This window comes from Manacus candei, unplaced genomic scaffold, assembly GCF_025592945.1.
Source record: "Manacus candei isolate 608988 ecotype Guabito, Panama unplaced genomic scaffold, ASM2559294v1 h1tg000033l, whole genome shotgun sequence".
NCBI classification, from domain to species: domain Eukaryota; kingdom Metazoa; phylum Chordata; class Aves; order Passeriformes; family Pipridae; genus Manacus; species Manacus candei.
In genome coordinates this window covers 12,411,321-12,425,043 of record NW_026138081.1, presented here as the reverse complement: position 1 = coordinate 12,425,043, position 13,723 = coordinate 12,411,321, and the positions used below count along the sequence as shown (strand labels likewise).

Here is a 13,723-nt window from a genome sequence, read left to right as displayed (position 1 = left end):
GGCATACAATAATTTTAATCTATTCTCTCTTACATTATAGGGAGCCCGGCACAGCCCCTGTTCTGGACAGAAGGACAGACGTCCGAGGGAAATGAGCATAACTTCTCAGGTAATGCGCTGTTACTGATACCTTTTGATATAGAGAGAAAATAACTTTTCTGTTCAGATTAAATAATACCTGACCTTTTGGCCTTTTAGATTTTGGAGTTTATTGACATTTCAGGCAAACACAAATATTTTTGGTTTAGTTTGAGAGAGGCGAGGAGGCAAAATGTTGTGAGGGAGGGAAGTTAATGCCAAGTCTTTCTGAAGTCCAGTCAGTTGCAGGAGAACAGCAGTCCTGGCAGTAGTATACTGGATTTTCCCATTAAAAGATGCAAATGAGAGGATACTATAGAAAGATGGATGTATTTGTGAGTCGTGGTGTGTGTTTCAGTTCACGTCATATTAGAATAGCTAATAAATTGGAAGTAGATGCTATAATCTGTGGTTGGTCAAAGACAGGGCTAAAAAAATAGATCTTTCTAATTGTACGTGGCTTTATTGTGTTGAAAAATATAGTTGATGTGGTAGCAGTTAAAAGTAGTCTGTTTTGATTAAGTTGAAGGAACAAGACTTGTTTTTAAAGCATGCTGGTTAATTAAGCAAGAGTCAGGAAATGGCATAAAGCTAGAGATAGGATGTTTTTTGAAAAAAATGCAATTCCGTGAGGTCAAATTAATCAATAAATAAAATTTTCTGATCAGGAAAGAATCTGTATTTCTGAGATATTTTATACTCTGTGTAAGCTTTTTATACACCAATAGATAGAGGAGCTGTGTTAAAGTGTTGGACTTGCTATTGTGTTATGGTACATCACTTTTTCTTCCTGATTTGAATTGTTGATTCAACTGTGATAATTTAGACAAGAGAGAAATGTAAATTCCATTTACCAAATGAGATGTTTGTAGTATTTAAAAAAAAGAGAGATTAAGAAATATTAGAAGTCTCTAAAAGCTATAATGTTATTCTGTAACCTTATAAAAGGCAAAAATCTAAATCATAATATTTCTACAGGCAAAATAATATACAATATCTAAAAAAAGTATAAACTGCTGTTAGAAAAGTTTTGAAATAAACAATATGTGAAGATAGGTAGTTAGGATTTTTAAGTATTTTTCTTCCCCTTTTCTCTCTCCTTTTTGGCAAGGAAAATTGAAATATTTATTTCAAATAGAAAAGGAATAAATAAATACAATTGGAATAAAACATTATGCTTGATATTTGGTGAACTTTGTTTTTTTATAAGTATTTTGGTTTTAAATATAAGTGCTGTGAAATAGTTCAGATCTCAAAGTTTGTGGGGAGAAAATGTTTCAGCATCTTTGTTCCTACCTGAGGAATACATTTTAGAGGTCTATTTTCCCTGTTTGCAAAATACATTTTTATTAGATCTATGTATTTGGGTTAAGACTTACTTAAAATTACTTAATTAGGTTATACTGAAATTCTAAGTGATTTAAAAAGAAGGATTATGGTAATATGACAAAACATAACACTGTTTTCATTGAAATTCTTAAATAAAGCCCTTTTAACATGCCAATTTTAAAAATCTATAAATTTAGAGTGTTAAAATAGTATGAAATATAAAAAGGCTGAACTCATAATGAAATGTATAATCCTGTACCAGTGAGCAGGGATTTTTGTAGGTACGTCTGGAACATGGGAGGAGGTCATTTACACCTTAAGTTTGGTTTTGAGCATTTCTCTTGTTGTGTTGTCCTTTTCATTACTTTATTATGTATATGTAAACACTTATAAAATGTTTGTGGTTGATTTGTAAAGAGAAAATGTAGAAAAAGAGGTAACAGTGTAGGTACGCTAAGCTAGATGGGAATTGATTGTGTTTTCCAAGGAAATTTTGAAATATATACCAAAGTAGAAATTGCTATAGTAAGGAGTAAATTCTAAATAATTGTACTGAAGCCGTTTGAAATACCATGGCTGTGAATTGTCTTTAAAAACCTCCTATAAGTGTCCGAAAAACAGTGCAACATTAAAAGATTTTCTAATTGTGATTTCTCTAGATAAATCTATAGGCTTGTTATGCTGATTTAAGGCACAGAGTATTAAAAAATAAACTTTAAAAAGGAGCTACATATGTGCTTTTCTCATAGATAGTTCTTTTTTTCTAAAAAGGAAAACGTATGTGTCTCTTTCCTCTGTGTTGTTTATGGTTTGAAATAAATAATAAATTTTTAGTGATTTATTTTTTAAAAAGAAGTATTTATATGAAAAATCTGGCAGTAGGTTTGTTTCACTTGTAATTTAATTTTGGAGAAATAGCAGAATGTTTCTGGATATTTGCATTTGTTTCAGAGGTTGGAGCCTAAGCCAGATTTCTGTGTAGTCTGTCAGGCAGTAACACGTCTGGGCATGTTACAGTTTGTAGCACTACAAATTAGAGCCATTTGACTTGTATTTGCTGCACGAGGCTTTCATAAAAAAACAAAATTGCCATTTAAATGGAAGTATAGGGAATGAGCTGTGTGCATGGGGTGTGTTTCGGGGTGCGGTGCTGGGCTGTGGAGGGGGTCGGGTGAGACCCAGTGGATTTTCCTCTGAGGTGCTGCTTCTGTCTGAACTTGTGATATCTGCACCCCCCACGCCCCGTCCCTCACTTATTTTATAAATGGATTATGACACTCTGGGTTATTTTTTAGATCACAGCAGGTTAGTTGCATGCACATTGTTTGCTACTTATTTTAAGAGAGGAGCTGACAAACTGCTATATGTGTTAGTCATATGTATACTGAGCACCTGTATGAAGAGTGTATGGGAAGGAGGATAGAATAGGAATGTGTTACTGAGTTTTCGCATTCGTTTCACTGCCGGATAGCTCCGCATTTCCCAGTAACTTTGTCCCAAAGTTTTCTGGGGGTTGTAAAGCTATTTTTGAGTTAATTTGCTTATTGCAATTTGCCTTCTTAAACAAAACAAACACATAAAAAACCCAAACAGTTGGTAGAAGGTATTTCGACTGCTTTTTATCATCCGGCAGGGAGCGTGAGGTTAATACCAGCAACAAAAAACTGTGGTTGGGGACCAGAAACCTCAGTGCGGGAGCACCGAAAGCCGCCCCAGCATCAGCGGCCCGGGGCCCGCCGCTGGGCCGGGCCGGGCCGGGCCGCTCGGAGCGAGCTCCGCCGCCCCTCCGGACCGGGCCGGAGGCAGCCGTTCCTCCTGGGGCCGCACAGGAGCCGTGCCGGGGGCTCGGACGGGACCCGCTGGGCAGCCGCCGAGGCGGGCGGGGGGGGCCGGGCGGCCCGGCAAAGGCGCCTCAGAGCCGCAGAGGGTTAATGACGGCGGGGCCGCGGGGGCCGGCGGGACTTGTAGGCGCCGCGGCATGACGGGAACTGGCGGGAACGGCCGGGATGTGACGGGAGCGCCTGTGACGGCGCCCGCTTGGCTCAGGGTGGTGGGGCCGTCACTGTCCCGCCGGGCCGGTCCACCCGCACTCAGCCGCCGCGCTGGGGCGGCCCGTGCCCGGCCGGGAAGCTCGGGGAGCGCCGGCCTTGCCCCCGCGCCCTGAGCAGCGGCCTCGGGGCGCGGCCCGGCCGGGTGCGCTCCTCGGGCGCCGGTAGCTCAGTGGCGGGTTCCCTCCTTCCCGCGGGGCCGGGGGTGCCCGGCCAGCCCTGCCCTGTCCCGGTGTCGGCGGGGCTGGGCTGCCGGGGCCTGCCTGTGCCGCCCGCGGCTCCGCGCCCGGGCCAGGCTGGCGGGCGGTGCCGCAGGGCAGGGGGTCACCGGCCGGGCTCGGCGGGGCTCCCCCAACCCGTTTCCTCTGGGGAGGGATTCGCTTTGGTTAAACGACGGGCGCGGCTCCTCCGCGCTGGCTCCGGGGCTCTCGCCGCACCTGCGGCCGCTCGGGGCCGAGGCACTGGCTTACGGGCTCGCTGCGTGTGCGGGGCTGGGCTTCCACTTTGTGCCGAGCACAGATACTTTCCTGCGGCCTCCGCCGCCAGTCAGCCTGCGTGGATAGCAAAGGCATGCACGTGGCAGGAGGAGGTCGCGTTTTTTATCTGCAAGTTTGGGTTTGGTTGGTTGGTTGTTTTTTTCTTAATGTGAAATGGAAGAATTAAGATGCTTAAACGTGCTGAAGTGTGTTGAAGTTACGGAGGGACAAACCCAGGAAGCAAGCAGGACTCAGCAGTCTACCTCATAGCAGGGTTTTTTCTCTGTGGACAAAGTGGGGAGGGAAGAAAGAGGAGGAAATATACTACGTGTTAATTTAATTTGTGGCAATAGTGGGCCCAAAATGCAAAATCAGCTTCTTGTTAAACATTCTCATGTTTTAAAATAACTTGTTAATTAACTGGAGATACCTTACTGTATGTATGAAAGGAATGACAAGTAATAAATCAGTCTGAAGTGAGTTTGGTAAATTTTGTTTGGATTCTTGTTTTCCTCCTTACTTTTTGGCAGCAAGTCTTGAAATACAGTGGTGCCATGCATCAGCAGTCAGCTGAACTTGGGGCTGAACATGCTTCTCATGGGAGCGAAACATGGCTATTAGGTTATTTTCCTTTTTAATAGTAATCCTCTTGAGATTCAGAAGTAAACATAATTTATTTGTTAACTAATAAAGAAGTACGAAGAAAATAATACTATTGAGCTCAAACAAAAGAAGAAAAGAAAGGAACTATGCCACAGTGGGTTTGTTTCCTATTGCACATGTTGCAGTTCAGTTTTGAGAGGAGGTGTGAGGAGCTCTACAAACATTTGTGTGTCTGAAAGCAGATTTTGCCAGTAATCATCACGTGAAATACAGTCCCTAATGTATACATAGATGGGTGTCATTCTCAGAAGAAAGAAAACAAAGAAGTGATTTTTTTTTAAATTATTTTTTAGGGGAAGTTATTGTTCCAGTGGAGGAAAAAACCCATTGTTTTTCTTGTAAAAAAAAAAAAAATTGTTGGGTAGACAGAGAAAAGGGGTAAGTGCCTTAAGTGCCAGCTTTGTAACACCTGGTGGTTTGGACTTGGGGAGTTAAGCTGCTGAAGATGACTTGAGATACAAAATCAGCAAGTCCAGAACAAAACAAAATATAAAAGATCAAGACAAGGAAAATGTAAATACTGTCATATGTTTTAAACTTATTAGGCCCACTCTATTCCCATTCTGAAAAGAACCACTGTTTTTCCAGTTTTGCAGTAGGAAATTTTACTGGATTCTGTTTTATTTTAGTGGCAATGCATTAACACTGCACTTGTGCATTAGCACAATAAATACAACATATCCCCTTTCCAAAAATGTATAATGTAACTGTAAAGACTGTATAAGCAGTGGAAGCTACATGCAAAGGTGGTCAAATAGTTGAGGGTACCCAAAAGAAAGACAAGGTTAGTGATACAGGTGGTCTAATCTGACAGCCACTGTAAACTTAGCTGTAGGACAATTTTTGAAGAGTGAAATAAAATCACAGAGAAATTAAAGGTGACTTGAAATGCAACACAGTTTTAGCAAAAGAAAGTGCTAGACTAACTTGTTACCTTACATGTTTCATTGTGAGGAAACCGGTACTGTACAACGTGAGGAAATCATGTAAAATGGAAAAGATTTTGATTAATTACATTGTAAGCTAACTTTGGAATGCACTGACAGATAATAGTTGGAAAGAAGGCTTCAAACTTGTGTTTTCAAAGACTGTATTGGAATTCTTTCCCTAGTGACACCAGTGAAAAAGTAGAATGGTGATAAAATCTTATGACAAAAAAAAAAGTGGACTGTATTGATAGAGAGGAAGATTGGAATATCCCATGCACCAACAAGATAAATCAAAACTGCGATTAATAGAATTAGATGAGATTTAGTGATGCAAATAGAAACTAATCACAATTTATTCTGAAAGAGTTCGTCGCTTCAGTGGTGAGTTGGTAGTTGGTGCAGTAGTCAGCAGCAGAATGATAGCATGCTGCTATGTGACGTGGCTGAGGAAAAAAAAGGTGGTGTCCTAGAAAGCATTATGGGATGGATTTACTGTGTGTATAGGATATATTACTGTCAAAGTATATGGCATTAGTAAGACCCTATCTGGAGCCCAAATAGCACCCACATTCAGATTAAATGGATTCAAACAGATGGATGGAACAGATGCAGAAAAGGACCACATGGATGTTAAGAGGAATAGAGAGGCTTAACGGAAAGGCACAGAAGTGACAATTACACTGTTTTTATATAGGGAAGGAAAATAATTATGTGAGCTCAAGATTAGAGTAAAGAAGCAAAACAAATGCATGCAAAGGGGATAAGGGGTAGAGTTTGCTGAAAATTGCAGGAAGAGCTCCAACTATCAGACCAACAATATTCTAAAGCAGTTGCAAATGAGAAGCTTAAATTTCTTTTTAAATGAAGTTAGATGTATCCAGAAAAGAACATCAGTATTGGGTTCTGTGTAGTATTGGGGAATTTGATTCATGAATCCTGGATATCCCCTCACATAATTCTGCATTCTTGTTTATCAGTAAAATGGATTCTGAGATGGATATGTTCATTTACGGTAGGTCCACTTTGAAAGTGCTGCTGGTTTTTGTCATCTTAATGTGTTTTTTGTTAATTAATTCTTTTCTTTGAGCACTTTAATAGAGGCAGAGTAGTTTGGTTATATTTGCTATGAATTGTATGTGTGGTTTGGACACCATGCTGAAGGTGTATTCACGCAGTGCTGCTTGACATCTTGCCCCTGGATGGGCTACTTGTAGAAGTCTTCATGAAAAAATTTTTTGGAATATATTTAAATGAAAAAACTCAAGTCATCTAGGGCAAGGCAATGTTGCATTCTAAAAAAGGAAGGTGTAATCAGCTTCCTTAGGTGTGAGACCTTGTGTCTTTTTTTTTGCCTTTTGAACTCCATAGTTTTTACATACAGCATTTAGTGCAGCACTGAAAAAATGACAGAAGAACCTAATGATTAAAGAACATTGCTTTTCAGCAAGGCTACCATCCTCTAGGCAGACAATTTAGGTCTTTACTTGGAGTTTTTGCTATTTGGGAAATCTCCTCAAAGCAGGGAGTTAAGCAATCATTGCTCAGCCATCCATTTTAATTTTATTTCTCAGTCCACATCTGTAGCAGGTTATTCAAAGAGAAATAATATAATATGTTTTAAGGATGTAACTTTCCATTCAGTGGTCAATAGAAAACTAAGTGATAAAATCAATCTAATCATCAATTTATGCATTAAGTGCTACCAGTGGCACTTTCAATAGTTGCTGAAGCAAAGGAATGAATGGATTATAGGGATTAAACTTCCTTCATATGCCTAGAGGGAAACAAGTAATGAAAATGGAAGGCTTATTTGGTATGAGACAGCACAAAAGACTTGGAAGACAAAAAAATAAATATGTATTATTTCTAAATTGTTTCTTGCACATTTTTTCTGTAATGTGGGATTTGAGCTACGGATTCAATCTTGAGGCTTACAGGGCAGAAGTGAGACCATGAAAGTGATTGTATGAGTATGGAATGAAACATGCCTGGTTGTTATCTAACCCAGATTCCTGAAAAATATTTCTCTCTTCCATCATGACTCTGATTCTTTAACGAAAATAATTCCTGTACATAGCAGATTCTTCAGGTTCTTTCTCTTGTTCTTTTCTTGACCTTTTTGAGCTAGAAGAAAGTCATGTACTTTCCCATTGAAATGGTGGGAACACAGTGTTAGGTCTTCAGCAAAGTAGGATTTTCTGACCTCTTTTGCCTGTGTCATCCTCCAAGGCTTTCCACTGCAAAAAGAGGCACTTCCTCTAGTGTCACCAATTTCTCATTCTCTTGTGCTGCATTGCCTCTTGAAATAGTACTAATTGGAGGAGAAAATTCATGGAAGTGAGAAGCATTTATGAGACAAGGTTGATAATGATATTTGTGTGATTCAATAACAAAAGCAAAACAACTAATATTTTAATATTAAACAAAAATTAGATGTACTGAGTAGGGCGAGTCTATTCTTTGGCTGGTTCTATGTAAACAAGTCTGGGCAGAATATATACATATGTATACTCACCAATGTATATATACCTACAAACCTGATTTGCTGTGCATGCTGGCTGATGAGCAAAAGTAACAGAGGATCAATATATAGAAGAACTGGAAACTTAAACGCTGAACAAAATCAAAGTATGCTCAATCTTGAATTGGTAGCAGTAGACTGGGAAAGGGATGGTTCAAGGCAGCCTGCAGCAGCATTTCTGGGTTGGGGTTTTTTATTTTTGATGTTTGTTTTTAATTATTATTTGTAGGAATGCTTTGGAGCCAGGTCATTGCTGCTGTAAATCTTCAGATTTCCATTGATGTCTCCAGAGGGGTAGTGTTTTACACCCCCTGAATAGATGGTGTTCTTGGTGGAAACGTTGTGGTGTCTTTGGTCTTACATTGTTTTTAAACAAGGGTGGTTTTGAAATGCTAACTTTAATGGTTAAAACTAATGGTAGGACTCTTTAGGAAATCTAAAAGCTGGACATTTTAAAGAAGTATGGAGAATTCGAAGGAAAACATATGGATGCCTAATTGGGTGTTAAAGATAAATAGGAAACAGGTTGGGTTTTCTTTGCTATCAACTTTTGCCACTGGTGGGGTCCTAACTGAACTTTCTACCATCCCATTTCCTCTGGAAGTGATACACTGCACTTAACAGGCATTCTTCAAAACTTAATTCATGTTTGTGAAATACTGGGAGTGGCCAAGACAAAGTCTTCTACAAGTACCAGGTGCACCAGAACTGTCTGGCAAGTGAGTCTTTAATGAGAGACTTGAGGATGATGGATTTTTTTAAAAAGGATATGATGATGGAAGAGGTAAATTGTTATGTGAAAGAGAGGAAATGTCACATGATTTCTGTCTCTTGGGAATGTACCAGCTTGTGCTAGGTAGTCTCTTTCAGAGATGTGGTGGAGCAGAGTGGAGGGAGAGCTATAGACACAATCTCACATTCAATACGCTCCACAAAAGGATGCTGTGAAAGAGGGTTGAGTGTATATAATACAGTGCAGTGGATGAATAATGGGTTATAGATGAGGAGACAGAGGTTTATTAACAAATGTAGTCTATCATCTGTGTCTGAAAGTGATTGTATGATGCAAGGTGAGACTCAGTGTTGGCAGTGGTGTGAGGGACATGCATTCCTGAACTTTGTTCATTTTATGTGGACAAGTATCTGTATCACTTATCTACAGTTACGAAACTAGGTAGAAGAGACATCAAGGATTAAACAATGAGCACACAGTATTTCATTTCTACAGATGATATTTTCAGCTCAAAATCAATATATTTCAGTGGGCTGTAGGATTGAAGATGGTTAATCTTCTGTTGCCATGGCCATATTATGTCTCTCCAGTAAACACATGCTGCACTTGGATTTGCAGCATGCACAACTATTAGAATTTTTTTTTAGTAGTACTTGATTTCCAGTGTTGCTGGTGATTAAAAAAAAACAACCACTTTATATGCATGTCCTACTCAAGACTTTCCTTAGTTTGCATGATGAGAGGATCTGGAGCTCCCCATTGTAATCACTTCTGAAAACTCTAAATGGGGAATGGCAATAAAAAGAGCAATTTTGAGATTTTACAGGAGACTCACCTGTTAATCCACAGTAGGTAAAAGTGAAAAAACCCTGTACAAAGTACTAGAAGTTTATAGTGCCATTTGTCTTGTTTTCTGTTTGTAAGGGAAGCTGAACAGACCTTCTCATAAAGAGCTGTGTACATCTGCTTGACATGCTAAATTTACAATCTATAGACTCAACTAGTTAATATGCCAACTACTGTCTGGCTTTAGGTTCTGTTTATCTTCCATTGCTACATTTGTCTGGAGTGTTTTGTTGTTGAGAAATTTTGGACTTTATTCCCTAAAGCAGAAGGACAGGTTGCTGATGCCAAAATTTATTTAAGAAACAAGGAGTGTATAGCTGCTACACAGTGTAGTAACCTCAAATGCCTGAATGGCTCAATTTCAAAGCTAAGACTTGTGTTTCAAAGCTGGCTTGTGTTTGCAGGTCCCTCTCCTTCTCACATAAACTACAGTCAAAAGTGTGCAACTGCAGGATGAGTGACACACTAATCAAAATCTGTGCCTACTTGCTTATTTATTATGGCACTTTATGTTACCAGTTCCGTCCCTTTCTCTCAACCAACTGCTCTCTGGCTCATTTTCTCCTGTAAGCTCTGCAGAGCAGGGACAATCAGCTCTTCTGTGCTTGTTCAGTGCCTGGTGCCCCTTCTCACAAGTGCTGAGGTGCCCTGTGTTAGGCCCATGGGAGTACTGTAGGGCTGACAGCGGGAGCCCCAGACTTGGGCTGCTGCTGGCAAGGCCCAAGTCTGAAACATGGATCCCCAAGCACCTGCTTGGAGGGAAGAGGCTTACATAAATACCTGTTTTCAGAGTTGCCCAAATACATGGCTTTAACACATGTTTAAGATTTATGCACAGGGATGGCACTGAGAATGTCTGCCCCAGCCCCTCCAGTCTCGCTGGCTTTCCCTCACATCATTGCAGATGATGGAAAACCAGTTATTAGGAAAAATTTTTTTACTGAGGGTGGTGAGGCAGTGGAATGGGTTGCCCAGAGAAGTTGTGGATGCCCCATCCCTGTGAGTTTTCAAGGGCAGGTTGGATGGGGCTCTGAGCCACCTGGTCTGGTAAAAGGTGTCCATGCCCACAGCAGGGAGGGTTGGAACTAGATGATCTTTAAGGTCCCTTCCAGCCCAAACCATTCTGTGGTTCTATGATAAGATGATTGATTCTATGATTCTGTGTGCTATGCAAGAGCTTCAACAAGATCACTTCACCCAGCACACATCTGTACCATGCTGTTAAAATACTTTGCTGCCCTTTCAGGGAAAACTGAGTTCCTGGGTGAGTGCTAAATAGCATGCGGATTTAGCGGGGTATGATGACCCCTGCAAGGAGATGGAGTGGGTGCCTAAGGAAAGGCTGAGGGTTGAGAATTCCACACAAGGTATCTTGCCTCACCCCAGCGTTAGGATCAACTCAGCAGTGGACAAGGTGTCTTGAGAGATTTGTTGACATGTATAACTGGTTCTTGTAGACATCTTCATAAAACAGGATGGATAATGAAGATTATGTTCTTAGGTATTCTACTTTTTGCCTTCAGTGTGCACTGGGGCAGGGTGTCGTAATTTGAGGCAGTGGATTTAGGCAAAGACATGCTGCAGTGCTCAGCACTGCAAGAGCCAGGCCCTTTTTTGAATCTGGCCTCACCTCAGTAAGTGTGAGTAATGATAACAGAGGCATGAGAGCAGAATGACTGTACAGAAAGGAGAGCTGCTCTTGACTTGCTAGACTGAAAAACATATTTGTAAAGGGATAAAATTAGTGTTGGGTACAAGAATGCCATTTAATGAAACAAATGACTACACTTCTTCTCAGTGGCACGAAAAACACGTGACATATCCCAGATAACCAGCAGTCCCCCATTCTGCTCTAAGAGTTGCTGCAGAGCTTTGTCTCCTTTTGATATATTCCTCTCTGTAGTTCTACATCCTTATTTTTTGTTCATTATTGTTGCATTTTTTACTCATGCATGTCTTTACTCCTTTAGCTTTCCTCAATACTTCTCTTTTGTCTCTCCTGTGATCTGCCATACAGCTTGGCCACCTTCCATGTGATGGAGCAATGTAGCCGACTTGTGGGTTGACTTAGGCTTGCATCACCATCCTGACCCGGGTTGCATTGGCAGTCATCTGGAACTGACTACATGCCTGAACTGATAAAAGATGCTGTGGAAATATGGATCTCTGGGGCCTTTGCAAGGTATCTTCATATATATGCGTGTATGCATGTTGATGTGTGAGTACATTCAAAATGCCTACCTGTTCTATCAGCTCAGCTGACTGAGTGCTCCTTTGGGATTTGCTGCTGCTTAAGGCAAATGGGAACAGACCTGCAAAGCTCAGGGGAATACTGGGATTGACCCTGAGAAGGGGGATATGCCTGTTGCCTAGGAACACCCATAAGCAAGAGATCCAAAACCCCTCACTTGACCTTTGTATAGTTCTTTCCCTTCCAGTGAGTCCCTTTCCCTGCCTGTGACTCATCTTCTTCTAAATGTAGACTGTAAGCTTCTCAGAGGACTGCCTTTCTCTCTGAACAGAGCAGCATAAAAAATAGCAACACTGTTGAATAACTAGTATTATTTTTTAACACAAAAAACCTAAGGGCTGCCTTGCTGTATCTATGCTTCTCTGTCAACAGATTTATCAGTTCCCTCGACAGAACAGTGGGGCAGGTTCTGTCCTGACCCACGACAAGAAGGTTGTTCAGAGAAGAGGTCTCAGGAGCAGCACAACTGCAGTGCAGTGGGGAGTAGACATTATAATAAAAGATGGGCAGGCTCTGACAAAGGCCAACACATCTTCCATGGCACCCATGTACTTACTTCCCTATTTCTGACCGATTTGTAATTGGCAGCATCCCCTTGGTAACTGCAGTGTGGCTTATGTGAATGTCCAGTAGGAAGCTGCCTGCTCCCTTCAGCAGGTTATTCAACACCCATCTCCTTTTCTCCAGCCTCTACATACACTGTCCAGCTGCCCAGTCCACTTCCGTTCTCAACTCTTGGTGACACTGCAGCTCTTGTGTTGTCTTCAACTTGTAGTAGATCTCTTACTCTGGGCAAACTGCTACCTTTTCTCTTTTCAGATGCTTGTGCCATATCCTGTCTCTTTGTTGCTTGGTCCTCTGGAGGACAAAAGAGTGAGAATCAGCAGTGTGTCACATATCCTGCAAACAGTTTGAGAACTGCTTTGACAGCCAGTGGAAGAAAATAGTGTGATGTGGTCACAGCAAGCACGTGTTCTTTCTAACAATTTACAATTGCACTATGATCCCATTGAGAGTGATACTCAAACCTCCCTCTGATTACCTGTTCTTTTCTCTTGCTGTAACAACATTGTTTCTTTCCAACACAGGAGTGTTTATGCAGAAATGCCAAGATTCTTTACACAGATTACAGGAGGTTTACAAATTAAGGAAAAACTAGTATGGAACAAGAGGAAAATAATCCCAGCATTTTGCACTTACTTGTAATCAAAATCCTGTCTTTGGAGGGTGTTATGTCAAATATACACTTGGTGAGGCCTATGAGGATTTTCCCTGTGTAACGGCAAGAGTTAGCCCTAGCATATCACACTATTCTAAAAATGGTGTCCAGTAAGCAATAGGTGGCCACTCTTGGAAAAAAATCAGGAAAAAATTGGTGAAACCTGGATCCTCTGCAGTGTCACTTTCACAGTTGAGTGACTGACAAACAAAAGCAAAGAAAAAAACCCAGTGGGCTAAATCACCATGAGGTTGGATTCCCCCTGTTGTGGAATTGAACAAAATCCAGCAATGTTCCCTTCTATTAGGTCTGATGTAAATGCTGTATGGTAAAGAGTAATTTCTAAAAGTCAGCTGTAAACCTATAGGTCAGCCAATAAGACAGAGACTTGACACATTTTTCATTGTGAAGTGTATGATAGTTTCAAGCCTTTAATCAACGTCACTGCAGACAGTATATTGTTGAATCCAATGGAATTGGAATCTTGCTATGAATTTAATTGTTTTCCACAAGTAGAACAGAAGCCTTTGATTTCTATTAATTATGTATCTACGTGAAAAGCTATTTTGTATGTATATATATTTAACAACAGGAAATGTAAAACATATTTATTTTTATTAAACTAATAAA

The 13,723-nt window shown here is 40.8% G+C and overlaps 1 long non-coding RNA gene across 2 annotated transcripts in view; it reads left to right on the top strand.

Annotated features, from left to right (window-relative positions):
- The window catches only part of LOC127472884 (uncharacterized), a 76,119-nt gene extending 62,396 nt beyond the window's left edge, over positions 1 to 13,723 (top strand). For both annotated transcript variants that reach the window (XR_007905195.1, XR_007905194.1), the window contains exons 3-5: positions 41 to 109; positions 11,641 to 11,805; positions 12,694 to 13,723. This is a non-coding gene — a long non-coding RNA (uncharacterized LOC127472884). The remainder of the gene's footprint in view (positions 1 to 40; positions 110 to 11,640; positions 11,806 to 12,693) is intronic.